The 22,367-nt window shown below is 37.6% G+C and overlaps 1 long non-coding RNA gene across 1 annotated transcript; it reads right to left on the bottom strand.

The window, feature by feature from the left end:
- Positions 1-380: 380 nt before the first annotated feature.
- On the bottom strand, positions 381-4,536 carry LOC115414707 (uncharacterized). The gene is made up of 3 exons (XR_003934704.1): positions 4,525-4,536; positions 2,134-2,136; positions 381-510 (listed from the first exon to the last, which is right to left on the bottom strand). It is a non-coding gene; the product is annotated as an uncharacterized LOC115414707 (long non-coding RNA).
- Between the last annotated feature and the right edge of the window lie 17,831 nt (positions 4,537-22,367).

The raw sequence follows: 22,367 nt of genomic DNA, 5'->3' as shown, positions 1-22,367 counted from the left end.
ACTGCCGCCAGATACTGCTTTTTTTTCCTTTTTTTTAACGTGTATCACTTATATTTATGAACAGTTTTCGTGACACACTTGGACTATGGATCATCTGTCCCCCTCTGCTTTCACATAATGTAATGATGCATATCCTCACATATAATTGGCTGCATGGCCACCATTCTGCTAATCACATGTGAGGATATGGACATGTGATCAATCAAAACCGAGTTCTGTCATGAGGAATGCTCAGGCACTGAGAGAAAGAGAGCTGAGCAGCAAAAAGAGGAAAAAATTGGGGAGCCGGTTCTTCTGGTTCACTACAAAGGTATCGGCTCTCAGATCCAATTCTTATGAGCCAAACCATCACTATGTCCAACCATTGTCATTTATCAAATTCATGGGTTTTACAGGTGAATCAATGTTGTAGAAGTTGACGGTGTTTCCATGTTCCCTACAGAGCCTCTGAACGTCCAGATGGATCATATCTGATGACCATCAAAAGATAACTGCGTTTTACACCATTTACTGATTTGAAAGTATTGATAAGTTTAGAAGTTATTAAACATTTTAGATCAGTAGATAATTTTGGTTGCCAGTAGCTGTTTAGGTCTTTGAGTGTTAAAATGACTAAATCTCGACTCAAAAATGGCTCATGAAAAGAAGTGTGTCCTTGTCAAAACTTGCTTTTTTCAGGGTATAGTCGCAGCTCAGAGGTTGTTGCTCTTCCTCATAACCAGGGGCTAATGCTCAGATACAGGATAACAAAAGAGAATTATACAGCATGTCAAATGAAAAAAATAACTGTAAAGTCTCACAGGCAAGGTTCTGAGAAAAAAAAAAAAGATATATGATATACTGCATGCAGATAAATAAATATAAATGATATGAGGCAAGGTAAACAGTTTTTTAATGACAAATATGAAGTCAAATTCAAAAATATTCAAAAATGGTCAAAACATACTCAAATGTCGTGGACCAAGCAGTCGAAGCACAGAACACAGGTTTAAAGTTCTGACTAAAGGGATTTAATTTCCCCGAAAAAGAATACCTTTACAAAACAAATAACTGAACTCAAGTGAGTTATAGGGCCCTTAAAAGAGGTCAACAAAATATAACCCTACTGAAGAAAATGCTAACAAAACTAGACATCAACTCAACAAACAGACCTGCGAAACTGAGACACTGGGGCAACATATATATTAAAGCAGTAATTCACAACTTTTTTTGGCTTGTGACTCCATTTTAACATCAAAAATTTCTGGCGACCCCGGACATTCAAAAGGGAGATTTTTTTTTTTTTTTTGCTAAAATGCATTTGTTTCTGATCATGTAATAGTTTGCTATACTATGTTGCAAATAAACATTAATTTTAGAAGACATTTACTCTATATAATGTATATCATTATGGACGGAGGCAGTAAAGCCAGGTGTAGATTACTGCACAAAGTGAGAATTTCATTTTCTTTGGTCAGGATATGTACAGTCAGTCCAGCTTGTATTTACAAGGCTGACAATTAATACTGAACAAACAATAACTCAAACTATGAATTATGAAAGAGCTGCAGCATCTGAAACTGACCACAGTGAACATTTGACAGATAAACAGAACCACAGTGCTTCAGTTTCAGCTTCACAGTTTGTCATGTCTTTTATGTATCGTGATTGTCCCTTTCAACTCACCATATATTTTTTATATTAAGGTTTTTTTTTTTTTTTTAAATCAATTTCTAGAAATTTCAGGTGACCCCATTTGAATTCCAGGCGAACCCACGTGGGGTCCTGACCCCAAGGTTGAAAAACACTGGATTAATGGATCAAACCACAGTTAACACACAGGGAAAAAGTAAATAGACATAAACTAAGACTAACACAAAGAAACCCTAATCCCCCCCGACGTACAACCTCTTGGTCTGGTCCGTGGGAGGTACTTCAGCATAAAACCCTGCTCCACCCTCAACCCCATCTTTTGTCTCCAAGCAGGAAAAGGCGCCCAGCAGTCAGGTAACTCCAATAAAAGAAAATAAATTAATAACAAAATGACAGACAATGTAAACTAAATGTGCATGCTCCATCTAGCAACTAAGGGCTATAGTTACGGATCCATGAAAAGGATGGATGTTGAAAGGTTAAAGTTTAAGGCTCAAACACTTTCTGCAACTGATTTTTGTTTCATTTTAAATTTATTTCAAAGGGCGGATAATGGACATACACTGTTGTGCATTCACCTAAGTATCACAAAACTAATAGAAACTCTTAAGTGTCCCTGCATTGTTCTGTTTAATGTATTTCTATAAATCCTGCAAAGGGACACAAAGTGGACACAATAATCTTGTCCAATTAGAAAGAGGTTTAGGAGTTAAATCTATAGGCCCTTAATTAATCTAGATTGGACTTTGTTAGCCCCACTGTTCCATTGTTATCATTGATTCTCATTTTCACCCGATCCATTCTTTCATTCTCTCCTTCTTTACAAACTGTGATGAGATAGGAAGGACGAATGGGAAGAGATGGTAGATGGTGACTTTCCAGCTGAGTTTTCTATTTTTCCCTCTACGTTTGCAATTTAGGGGGAAAAAACCCTAGCCCTTTTCTCAGAAAGTAGTTTTCAAAGCAGTTCACCTTCTCGACAGTCTGTTTGACATGACGCCCAATCACAACATGGCATTATCGGCTTTTCTGAAAGACTTTGACGACTCGTACTCTGGTTGATTGCCGTCGGCACACAGATCCTCACCCAGTCATAATATTTAGACCCAAGTTGGAGAACTCATCAGCATGTTTCCGGAGAGAGGTGCTTGTTAGGATTTATGGGCCATTTCATGCTCCCATTTCCTTTAGTAGGTAATATGTGTCACTTTTATAACACTGTGAAGTTGAAGTGTTGAGGTGAAATGTTAAGTGATGTTTCAGCGATATGCAAAAGGAGGAGATTGGCTCGGCCTTAAGTGGATATTCCAGCACTCACCCAGCTCATCGGGAGGATCACAGCCATTTTCTGACTTCAACATAACAAGGCGAGATGGAGTGTCAGTGTCCTTGATGAGAACTCACAATACTGTTCAATCTGTGGGAGGACGCCACAACGTGTTGTTGGCTTCTGCACTGTAAAAAAAAAAAATCCCGTAAAAAAAAAAACGATATTATTCCGGCAGCAGGGGTGCCGAAAAAATACTGTTAAATAACGGAAAATAACCATCTCATAAAAATAAAGTAATTTTCCATAATTAAAATACAGTTTTTGCCCTAACTTTGCATGAGATTTTGCATATTTTTTGACTTTTTAATGTTTAATAAAGAATATTTACTTGTATTAAAACAATCAAATTACATCTATCTATCTGTCTATCTATCTATCTATCTATCTATCTATCTATCTATCTATCTATCTATCTATCTATCTATCTATCTATCTATATATATATATATGTGTGTGTGTGTGTATGTATATATATATATATATATGTGTATATAGACAGATAGACAGATAGATAGATAGATAGATAGATAGATAGATAGATAGATAGATAGATAGATAGATAGATAGATAGATAGATAGATAGATAGAATTTTCAATGAGACTAAGTTGTACAATCCACTGATAAAACCTGTATTTGGACAGTTTATCAGTGCTTATACATGCTATACATTCACAAAACCACATTTATTCAACATTTTTGTTGAGAAACCTCCCGTAATTACACAAGATATTTGTCAATTAACAAACAAGTCTAGTTAAATTTACAGAACATATACTTCTTTTGCATTTAATTGTCAGTAATTTTATCTCATTTTATTATTTTTTTCACAGTATTAAACTTTAAATTAACAGTTTAATCTCATAAATACAAAAGAAATATTTGTGAAATTAGGATACATGTGCAAATGTATTTTAACTATTTTTCTGTGAAAAAAGAAAAAATTTATTTAAAAAAAAAAATTTTTTTTTTTGGTTACTCACAGTTACAGTTTTGTCATGTTATTTTACATTTGACATGTAAAATCTCAGTCTATTTTTTGTCATTTCATTGATATTTTCCTGTATCTTAAAAATACAGGAAAATATCAGTAAAATAAACAGTAAAAATCCTGTTAAATTACACATTTTTTTTACAGTGTGTGGTGCAGTTTCTGAACAGCTTGGTCAAGTTGAGATAATCCTCTAGAATAATATGTGTGTTTCTACTTTTTTTTGGGACTGTTTTACAGTTTGTTTGTTTTTTCTACATGGAATTGCCTTCTTATGTAATAGGGTGCAGCAGATTTGCATCAAACTGTTTCCATTACAGATAACATATGAATTCCCCCATGTCGGTTTGGGCATATTCAATGTGTAAGTAGTCAGGACTCTGAAAATTATTTTATGGCATCAATAAAACCATCTCCATCTCCTGAGATGGGAAAATCTATTACTATTGACCATCATTTCTGGTGCTGTAAATTTGCTTCATACCAAATTTCTATCTCTTTAATGTGCAGTATAGTCAATTTAACAATATCCATTTATTGAACATTTGCTTGAAAGCAAAAACACACACACACACACATATTTATTTATACATATATATATATATATATATATATATATATACCGGTATGTAAAATCAGGTATTAAGAGGGTCAATGCAAGCTTCCACTGGAATAAAAACGCCACGAAAATATTTACAAAAGCCATAACTGGTGGTTAGATGGGAAGGCTTTCAAGAAATACGTCATCCCCTCAAATCATTAATAGTGCTTTGCAGACAAGTGACCTCTAGCAGCTGTATGAATTATGAGTCCTGACTGTCAGGAGGATACTGGAGACTGGAGGGTGGAGGTCAGGGTGGATGGGTGGGTCAGCATCATATGTGACTCCAAAATCCAGATTGTTGGCTGGCAGAAGTCATAATTGGTCTAACCTGGTAGGATACATTAATAACAGATATCTGTATGTGGGTGACAACTAGGACTGAAATCGAGCCAAGTCAGAAAGTACCTTACTGTGGCTACAAACAGTGTTTTCATCTCCTCAGAAAGGAAAATATCTATTGTCTGTCCTAAAAGTCACTAGTAGTTGCTAAATGGCATAATCACCTAATTTGCATGATTATAAATATGCATGTTATTGTAATGAACGATGTAGGAGAGAGGAATAACATTGTGTTGGAGACAAAAAGTGAGTATAAAACACTCTGAATATGTTTAGAACTACAACTCTACTATATTACTCTGTACTATACAGAGAACTATACTCTGTCAGTTCTTGTTTTTTTTCTTATGTCCAAATTCCAACCGTTCTCCTTTATCTGGGCTTGGAGACCGGCTGAAGCAGGGGTGTCACAATCATTTTAGTTCAGGGACCACATTCACCCCAATATGATCTGAAGTTAGCTGGACCAGTGAATTAATAACATAATAATATATAAATAATGCCAGCTCCAAACATTTCAATGTGTTTTGTAGTGAAAAAAGTCAACTTACATTATAGAAACGTTTACATCTATAAACTGTCCTTTTAAAAATATGAATAATTTGAACAACCATGAAAAAACTGAAATTTATTAAGAAAAATAAGTGCAATTTCAACTATATTTTGCCTCTGCTTATCATTGTAAATGTGCATTACAACTTACAGATCACAACGGATCTGCAAAATACACAACATATTTTAGTAACTGGCAGAAAATTAGTCAAATTGCATTTACTTCTCTTAACACATTTCTAGTTTTTCATATTTTTTGTGAAAGGCGACTTTGTAAATTTACACATTTTCATGTAATTTCCTTTTTTTACACTAAAACAGAGGAAACATTTGGAATTGTCATAATTTGTAGGTTTTTATGGTAGTATTTTACTGAGTATTTTACTTCAGACTAAAGTAGGACTTTATATGAACCCTAAAGTAAAACGATTGACTGTTAATATCTTGAGTGTAATTTTTGCATTTCACAAATTCATCCTATGGGCCGGACCCTTTGGCGGGCTGGTTTTGGCCCCTGGGCCGCATGTTTGACACCTGTGGGCTAAAGTGACCCAAAAGAGACACTCTGGAGGAGTTACTCAGTTAATTGTTTGTTTGTTCAGTTTTTAATCTTCATTTTCTTCGGTTTGGTTTGTTTTTTTAACCTTACGGCCCACTTAGGAGTGTTAGGAGAAATTAAAGTAAAACATTTTAAAATTTTCAGTCTACATTAACAATATAAATGGACCAAAAACAGACAAAAGAGAAAACCGTTAATGTTAATGGGACTAATTTATGTTCAGTGCAGTGATTTGTTTTAGACCAGTGTTGGAAATGTTTTTGAGTAGCCAAATATAGAGTGTGTTTGAGGAAAGACCTCAAGTGGGTATCCTAGTCTGTAGTGCTGAAATATTGCCTGGTCTATGGAACCATGATCAAATTCAATGTAAATTCATTTGTGTATGTGTTTGTTTAAGCTACAATCAAAAGCAACAAGGCAATAATATATTGTTACATCTGTGTAGATTCTCATTTGCCCATTTGCCCAGGTCATCATTTTTCTTGGTAGTTTTTCTCTGTTCAGCTGGACTGGTTTAGCTCTAAACCAGCGCTAAATTAGTCCAGTTGAACGCATAACTACCATCAGTTGGAGATGGTTTGAAACTGTTCTATTTGCACATTGAAACAAATTAAGGCACACATTTTTAACATCAACTAAACACATGAACAACATGCCTCAATCAGCAGCCAGTAACACCATGCGTTTGGTCAAGCACTCAATCAAGCAGACCTAGGCCTATATATAATCCAAGTTTTTAAATTAACCACTATTTAACTGAAGGTGGAGAAACAAGACACCAGCAGCAGCCTGTCGCCAATTAACAAATTAACAACTTCAAGCAAAGAAGAACTTCTACTGATAAAAACTGGACATTTATCCACAGACACTAACCTATGTAGAAGAAGGGGCTCGAGTTAGTGTGAACCCTGTGTTTGATGACTATTCCGCTTTTTAACTACAGGACACAAAGATGTCAGTTTCAGTCTGAGTGCACTGGAGTCCACCACATTCAGTTGAGGTACTTCATCTGCAAGTGGAGAGCTTGGCTGAACCTACCTGCTCGACGAGGTAAAAGCAAGAAGCAGAAGACGAGTTGACTCCCACAGCTGTGGAAAACACAGACCATGTGCGGCCAACATCGCAAATTTCACTTTTTCTTGCTTTCCGCCATGTTGTTTGATTAAGTTTCAATATTAAACTTTTTATACACAATTGTGCTTGGATATATTTTGACTGGATGTGGAATTTTAACCCATGAAGCTGCATAAGACTTTGTTTAGGGGCGTGGCTATGGAGATAACATCCCAGCCAGTACGTCCATGTGGGCCCCAGAAGGGTTACATTTGGGCTGCGTACAAGGGTCCCTTTTGGGTTTGTCCGAAGTTTCCATGTCCATATCAGAATCAGAGACCTGAATCTCTCATATTATTTATTTTTCACACTATTTATCCCACAATATTTATCATTCATCATGTCATTTGCACTACTTCTCATTGTATTTGCACGACTTAAATTCTATGTTTTACAAATTAGTTGCTAAAACTTTATATTTTTTAATGTAAATAACTGTGCTTTTTACTGATATTTGTTGTTGTTTTACTGATATTTGTTGTCTGTGTAAATTCTTGCAGTGAACCTAAGAGCTTTGCCTCAGTTTCATTGTACTTGGTACAATGGCAATAAAGAGATTCTGATTCTGATTTTGATTCTGATTCTGATATGGGCAAACACATGTGAGGCCACCATGAAAACTGTGGACAAACCCACATGGGACCCTTATATGCAGCCCAATTGTAACCCCTCTGGGGCCCACATGGACATGCTGGCTGGGATGCCAGTTGTAGGAAAACGAGAGCACCAGAAGCACTGGTATTTGTAATCATGCCCAAAATACATAGCTTTACCTTATTTCATGTTCAAATGAGCAAAGTTTGTTTTGATACAGATACCTATAAATTGTGATGAATAACAGTGACAAATGCCCCCCATTCGTGCCTGAGCACCCCCATCTCAGCTTTGTCATTCAAAACACTCCTTGACATTGTCCAAACACCCCTGTGGGGTGGCGCCGGCCCTGTTGAGAAACCCAATTTTAGACAAAGAACGATACATGCTTTCACATCAGTGTCTCCAATAACACCAGATAAAGTTGGTAGAATTGTCACTAGTTGCTTGTTTGATAAAGAGTCTCTAGAGGGGTCTGAAAATAAACTAAATATACCAACAAAGTGGTGAAGTTGGAAACACTGAGTTTTGCAACGAGAAAATCATTTCATGACATTTAGAGGGAAAATGTGTGTTTTATCATTTGAGCCACTTTTCAAAAGTTGCTAAAAGTTTCCAAACAAATTTTTAAAGTAGCTAAATGTGTTGCTAGCTGCTTTATGAAAACAAAACCAAAAAAAAGTTACTCACGCAGTCTGAAAATTTGGTAAATCTAGGAACAAAAATGTTAAGTTGGCATCAATGGCTACAAAAATCCATTAACTGACTTTCACTGAATGTCTGAAGAGCTCAACAAATGACTGGTTCCCAGCACAGAGCAGTGATGTTACAGTCAAGAACACCTCATCTAAAACCAAGCCATGACTAAGGAGGGCAGAAGTAAGAGAAATTAACACTTTGAAAGATGTATTCAAAAGATACAAAAAAACCCAAAACATTATTAGTGCGTAAATGTAATTATAAATCGCACTGCACAACAGTGTATCTTAGATGAAATCTACCGTGCGTGAGAAACGAGTCTATTGTGGCTCATTCGTATGTTTTTAGCAGTTTTTGGGTGACTGAATCTCCATGGTGCTGTGAGTACTATGGTTTTATTAGAGCTGTTTGGATGTTTTTTTATTTTTAGTGAATAATACAACTGCCTTCAGCTGGAAATGAGGTTGAGATCAGACAAAGCTGCCAGAAAACCAAACCAACAATCTAAATGATGCTATAAAGCTCCATAGCTGTGGAATTTTTTAATGATCCTCTGTGACTGTCTCTCTCACTGCCTTTTTGTTTCTTTTGCTATAAAATGATCACACACAGGCTGAATTGGTAAAATGAGCATGTTTTGCTTGCTTTACTTCGCATACTTTTTACAGAATTCAAACATTTCATGCAGTTCCCAGCTGTCGTTTGGATTTAGCAAATTGTGAAGACATATAGCTTTAATGACAAATTACATGCACTGATTGAACAGTTAAATAGAGCGCCTTTGGTACATCACAGTTTTTATCCAACTTTGGCCTGGAGTCAGGTCACAGTGCACACATCTACGGATCAGTCTGTTTTTCTCAGTGGTTTTTGAGGTTGTCCTTGTGATATATTTTTACTTGAAAATGCCATGTTATACACATACATATACATACATTCACAGTAGTTTTTTTTTTTTTTTTTTTAATTTCATTTCTTGTGGATATTTCAAACAAACTAGATGAGGCTAATTTTCCCCCAAACAAAGCCCCTCTTGGCTCAGTCATTTTAGAGGATTCTTGACATGACAGGAAAGTGAGGCCATTCATATGGAGAAAAGTATCCTCACAACAACAGCATAAACAGCATTTCTTCATGTTTTGCTGTTTGTGTGTCATACCCTCACAAACTCTCCTCCTTGAACCGTCACCTTACCATGGTGGAGGAATTTGAGAGCCCTAATAACCCTAGGAGCTATGTTGTCAGGGGCATTTTGCCCCTGGTAGGGTCTCCCATGGCAGATGGCTGTAGGCGAAGGGCCAAATGAAAAATGGTTCAGAAGACCCTCCATGACAAGAAAAAATAAGGGAATGTGTACCCAGCCCGGAGGGTTACTAGGGCTCCGCCCTGGAGCCAGACCTGGGGTTGGGGCCTGTGGGTGATCACCTGGTGACCAGGCCTTTGCCCATGGGGTCCGACTGGGCCTAGCCCGTACCAGAGACCGGGGCCCATCGTCCTGTAGGCCCACCACCTACGGGGGGAGCAGAAGGGTCTGGTGCTTTGTGGATCAGATAGCAGACCAGAGCGGGGGCCTTGGCGGTCCAATCCTTGGTTACAGAAACTGGCTTTGGGACATGGAATGTCATCGCTCTGGCAGGGAAAGAGCAGGAGCAGGACCTCGTGGAAGTGGTTGAACATTACTGGCTAGATATAGTCGGCCTCACCTCGACACATGGTGTCAGCTCTGGAACCCAAGTCCTTGAGAGGGGTTGGAGACTCTCTTTTGCTGGAGTTGCCCCAGGTGAGAGGCAGAGGGCAGGGATAGGCTTTTTGATAGCCCCCAGGCTTTCTGCCTGCATATTGGAGTTTACACCGCTGGATGAAAGGGTTGCTTCCCTGTGTCTTTGTGTCGGGGAACGGGACCTGACTGTTGTCAGATGGTTGTTGTCAACAGGTGGATTGGGGCGGTGTCTGCAGTGATACGGACGGTAAACCGGTCCATTGTGGTGAAGAGGGAACTAAGCTGAAAGGCGAAGTTTTCGATTTACCAGCCAATCTACTTTCTGACCCTCACCTATGGTCATGAGCTCTGGGTAATGACTGAAAGAACGAGGTTGTGAGTATAAGCGGCTGAAATGAGTTTCCTTTGCAGGGTGGCTGGGCTCAGCCTTAGAGATAGGGGGAGGAGTTGGGACATCTAGGAGGGACTGAGAGTAGAGCCACTGCTCCTCCACGTTGAGAGGAGCCAGCTGAGGTGGTTCGGGTACCTAGTGAGGATACTTCCCAGACGCCTCCTTGGGATCACCTCGGGATTCCCACAGAAGAGCTGGTGGAAGTGGCTGGGGAGAGGGCTGTCTGGGCTTCTGCCCCCGCGACCCAGACCTGGACAAGCAGACGACGACAAGTACGCTCACAAACTCTTGAACCGTCCGAACTGACCTTTCAGCCTTTTAACAATTAAAGCCTGAAATCTCTCAGTCTGTTTGCTAATTAACATGCAAATAAACTCATGAATAATGTAAACGGGTTAACTGGACTAAACTTGAAAGAAATGTTGAGCAGATGTAGTTCTGCTTGGAAAGTCACTGTTATGCTAATGGGAAAAACAGAGCAGCAGAGATCATTGTTATCTGTAAAACCAACTGCTCAGAGATCCATTCTGGGTTATATGCAGAAAAAGAGATCCCAAAATATATCATTCTGTATCTATGCCTGAAAACTAATGTTTTATTTCAAACTGAGGATAGTGATTTAGTAGCTGTGAAACACTGATTATTGGCAGGAACATTAATTGGTGTGAGGAGTCTAAACCTTCTTCTTACTACCTTCTATTTTGTAGGGTTCACACATGCTTCTGTGTTCACATAAAGTTAACCATCTCTGTCTTGGTTGCTTACATACATGCTAGTGTCTTAATTTCTTTGGTCTCTCCTCTGCACCTACTGCAACAAGTGTGCAGCACAAGCTGCTGTTATCCTAGAAAGGGAGTTTTCACTAGTGAATTTACAGCTGCCATTACTCAAGCAAGCTGTTAACCAGCAGAGTTTAAATGTGCAGGAATCTGAATTCAATTTGTTCCAGTTTTGTTTGGTGTTTACAGTACTGTTAAGAAAATGTTGCTCAAACATAAGGGAATGGGATCCTTCTGGTTGATAGTCTTCTCTTTCTTATGTATATTTGCTTTATTTCATCTGTCTATGCTACGTAGCAGCTTTCATCTTTGATAATAAATCAAACAAATGAGTAGACTTAGTGCGTTTCCTGCAAGAGGATAAAATATGTTGTATATTCATTATTATAGTATCAGTTGATATAAGACTGTATTTCCTCAAATAAAGACCAAGGGTCAGTTACAAGCTGGTCCTCTACACTTCTCCAAGTTGGATGTACCACATTAAACAATTTATTTCAGCTGTTTTCAACACTTCTAGAACAGTGACCTTGAAGTGTTATTGTCTGGTTGAGCTCTGCAGGTGCTTATGAATGTTTCCTGTCCACTAGCATGAGACACAGGACTTTTGTTTTATTAGGCTTGGAGGAAGTGTTGCTTATTGCAGTGTTTGAAATATTGCAAATTTAAGCAGATTTTGTACAAAATTCAACCATTTCTGTTGATCAAATAGAGGAAATTATAGAGATAAAAGCCTGACTTCAGATACAGGCCTGGTAGTGCCTGCAACTGAGAGAAATAAAGGCTCCAGATACTATATCAGGAAATATAGTAATCATCTGATGGCATTTATTTCAGCTAACAGGGAACCATTTGCATAATGGTTAGAATTGGCTTTATTAAGGTGAATAAAAAAAAAAAATAGCAGGATGAATCTTTGTTATATATATATATATATATATATATATATATATATATATATATATATATATATATATATATATATACAGGGTGGGGAAGCAACATTTACAATATTTTGAGGCAGGGATTGAAAGACAGTGTATGACCAATTAGTTTATTGAAAGTCATGAGAATTTATTTGCCACAAGAAAATTTACATAATAGAAAATGTTTTTATTCTATGTGTCCTCCTTCTTTCTCAATAACTGCCTTCACACACTTCCTGAAACTTGCGCAAGTGTTCCTCAAATATTCGGGTGACAACTTCTCCCATTCTTCTTTAATAGTATCTTCCAGACTTTCTCGTAATAGTTTTGCTCATAGTCATTCTCTTCTTTCCATTATAAACAGTCTTTATGGACACTCCAACTATTTTTGAAATCTCCTTTGGTGTGACGAGTGCATCCAGCAAATCACACACTCTTTGTCATTTGCTTTCCTGATTACTCATATGGGCAAAAGTTTCTGAAAAGGTATGGATAATAGTGTTAGGTATGATTATGACATCAATATATGTTTGGTTTCAAAACAATTGACGTAGTGCCTGCTGAGAAAAAACAACCAAATGTTCATTGTGAATTTTGCTTCCCCACCCTGTACATATATATATATATATATATGTGTGTGTGTGTGTGTGTATATATATATATATATATATATATATATATATATATATATATATATATATATATGCATGTATACATTGATTTGTATTGTTCGCTATTCTTTCAAAGATGTCATTTCATAATGCCACCTTCTGCTGTTCTTTAATGGTACAAATGGATAATTAGCGCCATTGTATGCCTCAAGGTACTAATTAGATGGATCACATGTCAATGGGCTTTATTTGACAATAACAACATGGATTCAGTTAGATTTTGGTCATAGTACACTGTTTCTTTATTGTTACTGTTGCTGTAATTTACATTCTATCTTGTTAATGGACTGCAATGAAGCTTAAAAAATTTGCACTCAGGATCCATTTTCCACAAAAATTAAAATGTGATGTATATGTCAGCTTCTGCTTCTGCTAGGCTCCTAACAACAGTTAGCTTAGAAATAGTTTTAACTAACATAAAAAATAATAATTAAAAAAAAAAAAAACTGGCAAAACCAAACACAAGCATACCTTTATTGTGTAGGGCTGCAGCTATCGAATATTTTAGTATTCGAGTATTCTACAGAAAATTCCTTCAATTAATTGAGTAATCGGATAAAACTTATTTTTGCTTGGTTAAAGAGCAATTATAAATACACAAGAGGAAATAAGGTATTTCACTTAATAATGAAGGACCAGTTAGTTTCTTTTTTTTTTTTTGATAATTAACAGTTTTATTTCTTACATTCATATTGTGCATAGCAACAAAATGTATTTTCTTGACTAGAAACATTTTCAGAGAGGCAATTGCAAATACAAATAAAAATAAATAGAATTTAATTACTTACAACTTAGTATTTCTTGTAAGTATCAAAAAAAATAACGCATTAATTTTTTTTTTTTTAAGGCCTTTTTGATGTGCAACTTAACTTTGGCAGCTGTAAGTTTCAGAATTTACAATTTAGACATAACAGGAATGCGTTGTGGCATATAAGAGGCAAGAACTTTTGAACGGGAACTTGGAACGAGTCCATGCATGAACAGTTTTACACATTTCTGTTATCCTCAGGAGAATCAAGGCAATGGCCATCTCACCTTATCTGTCTGTCTCATAATCTATCACCCCCCCCCCACACACACACACACACACACACACGTCCAGTTAATTGGTGATTTGCTTCATTTTTGCAAAAAGTAGTTGGATTTTGCAAAAATTCAGCTGTGACAAAGTAAGAAAAAACTTTCACCAAGCTGTGCACCATTTTGGCCGTGCTTTTGGGAAATTATCCGTGCAAATCATGGGTGCACGGCTCGCTGCCTAAATCTATGCTTGTCAAAATCATAATGAAGTAGCCACACATTCGACACTTCTATAATTAACAGAAACCTAACCCTCCGCAGGGCTAATGTTATGTTAGTAAGGTACATTAACGTTAATCTCATGGATTTGACCTATGTTAATTTTATTTTTATCTCAGGTCCTCCACTCTGTTCTGGGTGTCTTATGAGAAGATGCTACATCAGAGATGTGCTGTTGTGGTATGGAAGGGCCATGTTACAATGGATACATGTCGGTGTTCACTTTGCTGTTCAGTCTGAAATGCTTTCACACTTTTGACATTTTCTGTCTTTTTTATTGTGTTTTTTTTTTGTCTTTCATAATCATTGTTGTATTCAGTCGCCTCTTCCATCTTCCTGCTGCCTCAACTGAACACTTCCACATCCTCCATCATCTTCCTTTGCATGAGTATTATAAACACGTTGTGCCACATTAAGTAGTCCGTGCGAAATGCCATGCTTTGAGCTTTACAATTAAATGAGCAATTCCTCGAGGCAGAGAAAATTCCTCGATCATATTTGGTAATCGAGGTACTCGAATTACTTGAGGAATTGTTTCACCCCTATTATTGTACTTAATTCAGCACGAACTGCAATGTGTGTTGGAGGACAATGCTACAGTGCAGGTCATCCATGGGTTTTAATCATTTTTAAACAATAAATGGATATGTTTGATGATATGCACACTTTTGATTTGGCTTTTCAATTAAAGTTTTTGACAACAACAAAAATATGCAGTATTTTTTTTTTATAATTACTGAGTCTGATAGTATGGGGATTCTGTAATATAACCTCCTTTTATATCCATGAAAGTACAAAATCAAGTTTTGTTAGATTTCCACTCAGAGATGAAAGACAGTAAAAGATGTTTTGGGTAATTATCCAACTCCATTCTGTTCAGGGATTTCTGCTCACTGTGACTGATGGGATAAATAAGATAGCATCAAAATTCGAAATGATAAAAATATGAGAAAATGAGTCAAATTCCATGCAGTCACAATTACACTTTCATTGTGCCATATCAGTACATGGTTGATGTGTTGTAAAAACAACTTTGGCTGTGGCAAAAGTTAGCATGTAAAGTCATTTCAGACAAAGGTCAAAGCCCGTCTGTGAATCTCCAGGCATCATCTCTGCTCTCAATCAGTTTTATGCCTCTCTGAGCTCAAACTGGTATGAAGTATAAATCAGACGAATGTTGGAGGGACTGAGCGATGGGACACACAAGGCTCCTGTTGTCATTTTTCATGAGGTCATGATGGGGCTCACCAGGCAGCGCCGTGGCTACTTGGTATACAAGGCCACAGTAAAGGGAAATGGATCCTGATTGTCACGCTCTGTTGCCCCACTACCAATTTCCTGAGTCGTATTTCTCGCTAATATTGTTAGATGCCAATAACTCTTGAGAGGCGAGTGACAGGGCCTGCTGGTGTGGAACGTGATGCACCAAACATGACAGCACACGATACTGAAGCAACTCAAGCCTGTAATTAATTCCAATCTTTAATTTCACTGTAGACAATTATGGGATGAATTACATAGTTAAGATTGCAGTGAACAGTGACCGACAAACTGATCCACTCAGTGGCATAAATGTCTAATGAGTTTTTGGAAATAAAAACACAGTCTGGTTTTTTTGGAGCTGAAGTCTTCTTTTTTGGCATTTTGACATTATTTATATTGTGATAGCAAGACATACACCCAGAGTTATAAACCAACTTCCAGAGTCTGACTCAAATTGACCTGTGACCTGTTACATCGATTGTAGTACAGGATGTTGTGGTGATACTGATGCTGATTGAATCTGTCAATAAAGACAAATGTTTCCATCATAAGACAGAGAATGACTATATGAACATTTCAGATTTTTCAGTTTTTATTGCCATTATGCCAATATTTTTCAAACGTTATTGTAGTTTATACTGGTTTTCATTCTACTTTGACTTCTCACAATGGAGCCACGAGACAAAGTTTGGAACAAATGGAATTACAATGAAGTCCAAGCCTTACTGTATAGTTGTGGAAAAAGTAATGAGTGGACTAATTTGCAAAATTGTTGTGGGGCTTAACAAATGTTTGATCCTTAGACTAAAAGTTAATTTTCAATGGAAAAGTTAATAGAAAATGAGTAGAGCTGCAGTTATCGATTAATGTTATCGATTTTCAGTGAGTTTCTTTGATTTGATTAAACAAGCAGTGCTTCCTTTGGAATTGATCTTTTGGTGTGGTGTTGTGTAATTTGGGGTGGTTTCCATCCTACTTATAATTAATACCACAAGGGGGAGGGGAGGTACGGGTGGTGCAGACAGCAGAAGTGAAAGTGAAACTTAACGCTCATTTACCTTTTTTCTACCTCCTGAATCTTCATAAACTTTCATTTGAGGGGGCAGGATGTTTGTCCTTGCCTATTATATATTATACATATATGTATAATAAGTCTAATGCAATGGTGATGATTTTTTTGTTTGAAATCTATGGTGCGGTGGCAAGGATTTTTCTGTGGCGCAGCGCCGTGGCAAAACCTTACCAGCAAAAATGCTGAATAGGCAAAAGAAATAGTAAAAAAGTGAAACAGACATGACTGACAATGACAAAACAACTTGTCCTTCATTCCAGAATCAGCTGAAACAACAACCACAAATAGTATACAAGTAAAAGGATTTATATATACATATATACATATATACATATATATATATATATATAGATAGATAGATAGATAGATATGTATGTATGTATGTATGTATGTATGTATATATATATATATATATATATATATATATACATATATATGTGTGTGTGTGTATGTGTGTGTGTATATATAATAACAGTATAAAAGTATATATAAAAATATCTATAGATAGAAACTACAACAAACAAGTCCAATGACATCTACAAACAATGTGTCACTGCAGTCTTCAACACATTTCGATCCAATTTATTAACAACTGAACATGGAAATAACAAACAACTGTGTGGTGATCCTGGCTTCATGTGCATCACAAGAAGTGTCCGTGTGAAACACAACTGTGGAACCAATGTTTAGCAGCAGCAAAATTAAGGAAACAAAGCTTCAATTGAGGAAAATTGGAAATAAAATATTTTTTTTTAAAAATCAATTTGATTTTATTAATCAAATCAGCTCCAAAAGTAAACTAATCTTAACCCATTTTGACACGACAGTCAGTTGTTTAGTTTTAGAATTCCAGTGCATTAGGACCAAAATGGTGACACACTTAAGCTCTGTCTGAAAAATCCTGCACTATTCTGAGAACCTATCACAGTAATTGTCCATGCTTACACTCCACAGAGAGAGGATGAGCTGGCATTAAGTCCCCCACTTGAAAGATGACTAAAAATACATAATCTCACTGACTTGTGCTTGCACATCATTTGGCCCTTTGAACGCTGATACTGAGTAATGAAATCAAATGAAACGCCATCAATCGGCCGAATGTGTTTCAGCTCCATCAATCAATGTTATGACACCCATGCCGAACACTAACAGTGTCCAATATGCTATTAAATGAACATGACAGATATGTTTCTTTTAATCTAATTGATTTATTAAGGCCTTTCCCGACATTACGGCAAAAATGATACAAGTCAGCAAGTTGAAATGATCGTCAGAGCTGCGCTGTTTGCACTCGGGCGGTGTCAGGGTTCAAGTGTGCTTTGCCAGGTTAGCAGTTCACTATCCAGCAGTGAGTGTGCAGTCGTACAGTAGCGCTGACCCCCTAGACATGATGACCGAGTCAACACTGTCCCTCTGCTACTATACTGTCTGACAGTCACACCGGGAAATGGAATTTACTTTAATTCATTTCAACTTTTATGGTTCAGTATTGAAGGATGATAAAACGTCTGTACATTTATAATGATATACTGATAGATAAGAGAAAATGCAGAAGTAAAAGAAAAAGACAGTGAAACAATAAATACTACAGCTGTCTGCCTTGGATTTTCTATGTTTATAGTGTCTTCTATATTTTAATTTTACAAACATATAGGCTTCTCTTAGCGTCTTAATATCGACTGTCACACATTTGCATCAGACTGTTTCTATTATGGAGTGAAGCCCAGATATTGTTAGTATTCCCCCAATGCGGGTTCAGACGTGTTCAATATGTACTTAGTCAGGACACTGAAGATAATTTGGTGGCATCCATAAAGACATCTTTATCTCCTGAGAGGGGAAAATCTGTTTTATGACATTTTCATTACTATTGACCATTATGCCTGTTATCACAAATTTGGATCACACCAAAACTTCTATCTGTTTAATGTGACCTCCACTTAATTTAGCTTCTGCTTGAAAGCAAAAACACAGATATTTATTTTTTTAGTTCACATATTATTCTATACTATACTATACTATACTATAGCATACTATTCTATAGCATACTGTACTGCACTATATATAAATTCATGTATTAAAGGGTTAAGAGTTTTATTTAGAATTTAGCTTTAGCTCATTTTGTCTGTAAAAAACACTTGAAAAAGATGCTTAAATCACAGAAATCTGTTACTTTGTAATTATCTCATTTGGTTACGCCTGTTACATTTCTGAAGCAGAACTAATTAATATTTTTACATGAACAATGGGTCAAATGACAGCAGGTTATTCGGAGGGAACAGTGGTGCAGGAAATACTCACATATATGACTAAACCATCATCCTTTTCATTAGGATTAGGGTTAGAACAGAACAAGTGTAAGGCCAAAATGCGTGTATTTGACTTTATTTCTAAGGGAACTTACTATAACTTCTGTGTTAGCATGTGGCAAATGGAACCTTAAGGCCCAATCCCAATTCACCCCTTAGCCCTCCCCCTTGCCCCTCCCCCTTGCCCCTCCCCCTTGCCCCTCCCCCTTGGCCCTAGCACTTGACTCTACCCCTTGAAATGGAGCTGCAAGGCTTAGGGGTTGAAACATTCTCCTATGAAATGGGACAATCCTTTGCGCCCTGTTACGTCATCAGCAGTCATCGATGCTGCTATTAACAGATCCGACTATTTTGTTTCTGAAAGTATTCACTATGTCGTCAGTAACTGTAACCATCTCTATTGTATGGGCTTTGGTCATGTTTTTGTGGCAATCAACTATAAACTGCAGAAATGCAATCTATAACACATTGAAACAGCATTAAACGGTCGATCAAATGATTAAGTTGTTTACGAAGAAAATACTTACATTTGTGTGTTTCTTTCATCACACTGCTGCACTCTTTGGCTGTGTTTACCTCAATCTTGCCAATGATTCAAACAATTATAGCAGATTTCTCCTACCCCTCCATTCATAGTGTGGTCCTGGAAAATCTCCATTTCCAGGGCTATACAGCCCTCCCCCTTAGCCCTTACCCTCCATCTAATCAAGAATTGGGACAACACTATCCCTTCACATGTACTTGCAAAACTGAGGGGTAGGGGTAAGGGGGAGGGCCAAGGGGTAAATTGGGATTCAGCCCTAAACAACAGTTGGATGCTGAAGACCTGGTGGAGTTTTGAACATTAGAGGATTGGCTAATTCTGCCCACAAAAACTATAATGATATGAACACTACACTTGTAGCAGATGACTTGATAAGGCATTCATTTACTCTTTTTGTCATAACCACTTCATTCTCTAGAGGACGTGGACATGTCGCCATTTCTTTGCAGGACACTTGACAAAGCATCTGGCTCAGAAACATTACAGAGGACCTCTGTTTGACACACATAGCGTGACAATACCCTTATCCTTATACTGCTTCTGTTGCAGTTAGTAGTGGTGGGGCTTTGTAAAGTTTCCATGTCAAACAAAGAATCTGCTGTTGGTTTACATAGCTTCTACAGTCAGTGGATCAAATGCTGAATGGAGTGGTCTTTTTCAGAAGGGGTCTGGGGTTCAGATGGACTGAAGTGATAATAACATAACATTATTAGTTAAATCATGACTTGTTCAAACAGGAAAACATGCCATGCTAATCTGTACAGCCCTATGAAGTGTGTAACTGTAAACCCTGTTAAACGCCTCTAAGCCATTGACTAATGATTCACTTAACCCAGACCCCAAAACATCTACAGATCTGAAATGTTTAAGAACTTTTGAACCACTAATGCTGTCGATACAGTGAAATAATTCAGGTAAAATGCAGTTTCTCAGCTTTTCACCAGTATCAGATATTTGTTTCAGATGCATCCATAGTCTCTGTAGTGAACATGAAAACACCACTGTCTCCTGGAACTTTGATTCACCCAGTGGTGTAGTGGTCCCTGGAGAAGTGGGTATACTCTCAATTTTTCAGTTTTGCCTTTTTTTTTTGTAAGTTGTCCAGAAAAAAGCCCTGTTTTAGAAACAGTGACATGTAAGACTACTCTATTCAGTTTTCCCAAAAATCTGTCAGTAGTATTTGCTCACTATTATAAATTTATCATGACTTGATCAGGAGCAGTTTGTAGGTATTACTGGTCACATGAGCAGCTGCATGAATGGAAATGGATTCAGCATGAGGCAAACTTAGGATAACGCTAGCCTTTCATAACGTTAGCCTGCTCACATAGTTTAACTATTGGCGACAAAACCTCTTCTCTAAATGTGCAGCCATATGGTCAGTAGTTCAAAACTGACTCATTTGGAAACCACCTTAAAACTTACCTCAGAATTATGTATTCCATGACAGTAAGTTCTCTAAATATGTCACTCACTTGAAAGAAGTTTATTCTGCCTTTTCTCGTTCACATTTCCAATAATCACTCACCTTTCAACAAGACATTCAGTGACCTGTCAATCAACTGGGGTGGAACTGGCACCTGAGGTGTCCAGTCAGGTTCCAGAGGTGGCCAGAGATAGTTACCAATATTTTCCTTAGCATGACCTGCCCTACTCTGCCTCTGATTGGCTCATCAGTCCTCATGCCTAAAGTTAACCAGTCTAATCAGGGAAGGCACTGAGCACTACCCAATTAGAGGCAGAGTAGGGCGAGTCACGGCTTCACCATCTTAGGAGAAAAATGGGCACTTTGGCTCAGATACTATTGAATGGTGCACATTGGGGGGATTTGGAAGTGGGTATACGCAATACTGACTGAAAAATAAGTGGATATACTCCATATACTGCCATATACTCTGGACTACACCACTGGATTCACTAGTGAAACCCATGTAGTTTGATAAACGACAGTGGTTGTAGATGCTTGGTTTTGTGTTCAGTTAATGACATATTTTGCTGAAAAAGTCATGTTTTCTTCAATTTTCTCTGTGTTGTTATAGTAACCTTTGAATTTACTCCGGGCTTTGATGAAAATCAATGTGATCAGTGAATTAAATCTAAGAAAATAGCTGATTTTCACTGAAAATATGCAAAAGATAATATAGTAAATGGTGATGAATCCTTTGGTTATGGTTAAATGTAGAGAGAAATCCATAACATAATGGGCCTGCACTTGAAAACCCTCGGCTTTCAGTCCACGCCAAAGTTTTTGCACATACAGACAGATGGACAGATGGACAACGAACTGATGCCAATACTCTGCAGCGAAGGCCAAAGGGAAAAAAAAAAATTAATCAGTCGTAAGTTCCAGTTCTGTTTGCTTGATTTGGGCTGAACCACTGTGAACTTCTCCTGTGTTTTTGGGTTCAAATCACCAAAAACAAAAGTTTCTCTGAAAAAAAGAGGCAGTTGATTGAGCTGACAACATGGAAAACTTGAGAAGAGAGACAGACTATTCCCAAGTGTTTTCACATTCTGCAGAAAGTAGCTCAGCCCACTGAGGAGTGATGGCTTTCAGAGGCAGCAGTGTAGTGTTCCATATGTAATCACAGAGGCCCTACGAGGACCGCCAGCCATCAGTGTCAGTGGGAGCTTGTTGTTCATAAGATCCCTCCCCAGCTCTGCCGGCTCTCAGACTATTGATCCAACAGACCGAGTGTGAGAGGAAAGCCAGCGTCATACATCACTGCTCCGCTGCAGAACAGGTGATGAAAAACACCGCCTTCCCCTCTAATCATACAACAGGTCCATGCCTACAGGTGCAACTCAAGTAGCCCCCACAGCCAACAGCCAAGGACGTCATCCCATCCGTCCACTGTGGCGGTGATGTGGCCCTGGAATCAGCCTGCATTAGGACTCATCCGTCTTCATTGGAGATCCTCAGCATGCCAAGAGGAGACAAAGATTTCAACCATTCATCTTGATGTTGGGGGTGAGATGACT

Source organism: Sphaeramia orbicularis, chromosome 24, assembly GCF_902148855.1.
Source record: "Sphaeramia orbicularis chromosome 24, fSphaOr1.1, whole genome shotgun sequence".
NCBI lineage: Eukaryota > Metazoa > Chordata > Actinopteri > Kurtiformes > Apogonidae > Sphaeramia > Sphaeramia orbicularis.
The sequence above is the reverse complement of the archived record's forward strand: the minus strand, read 5'-3'. Positions and strand labels throughout refer to the sequence as shown.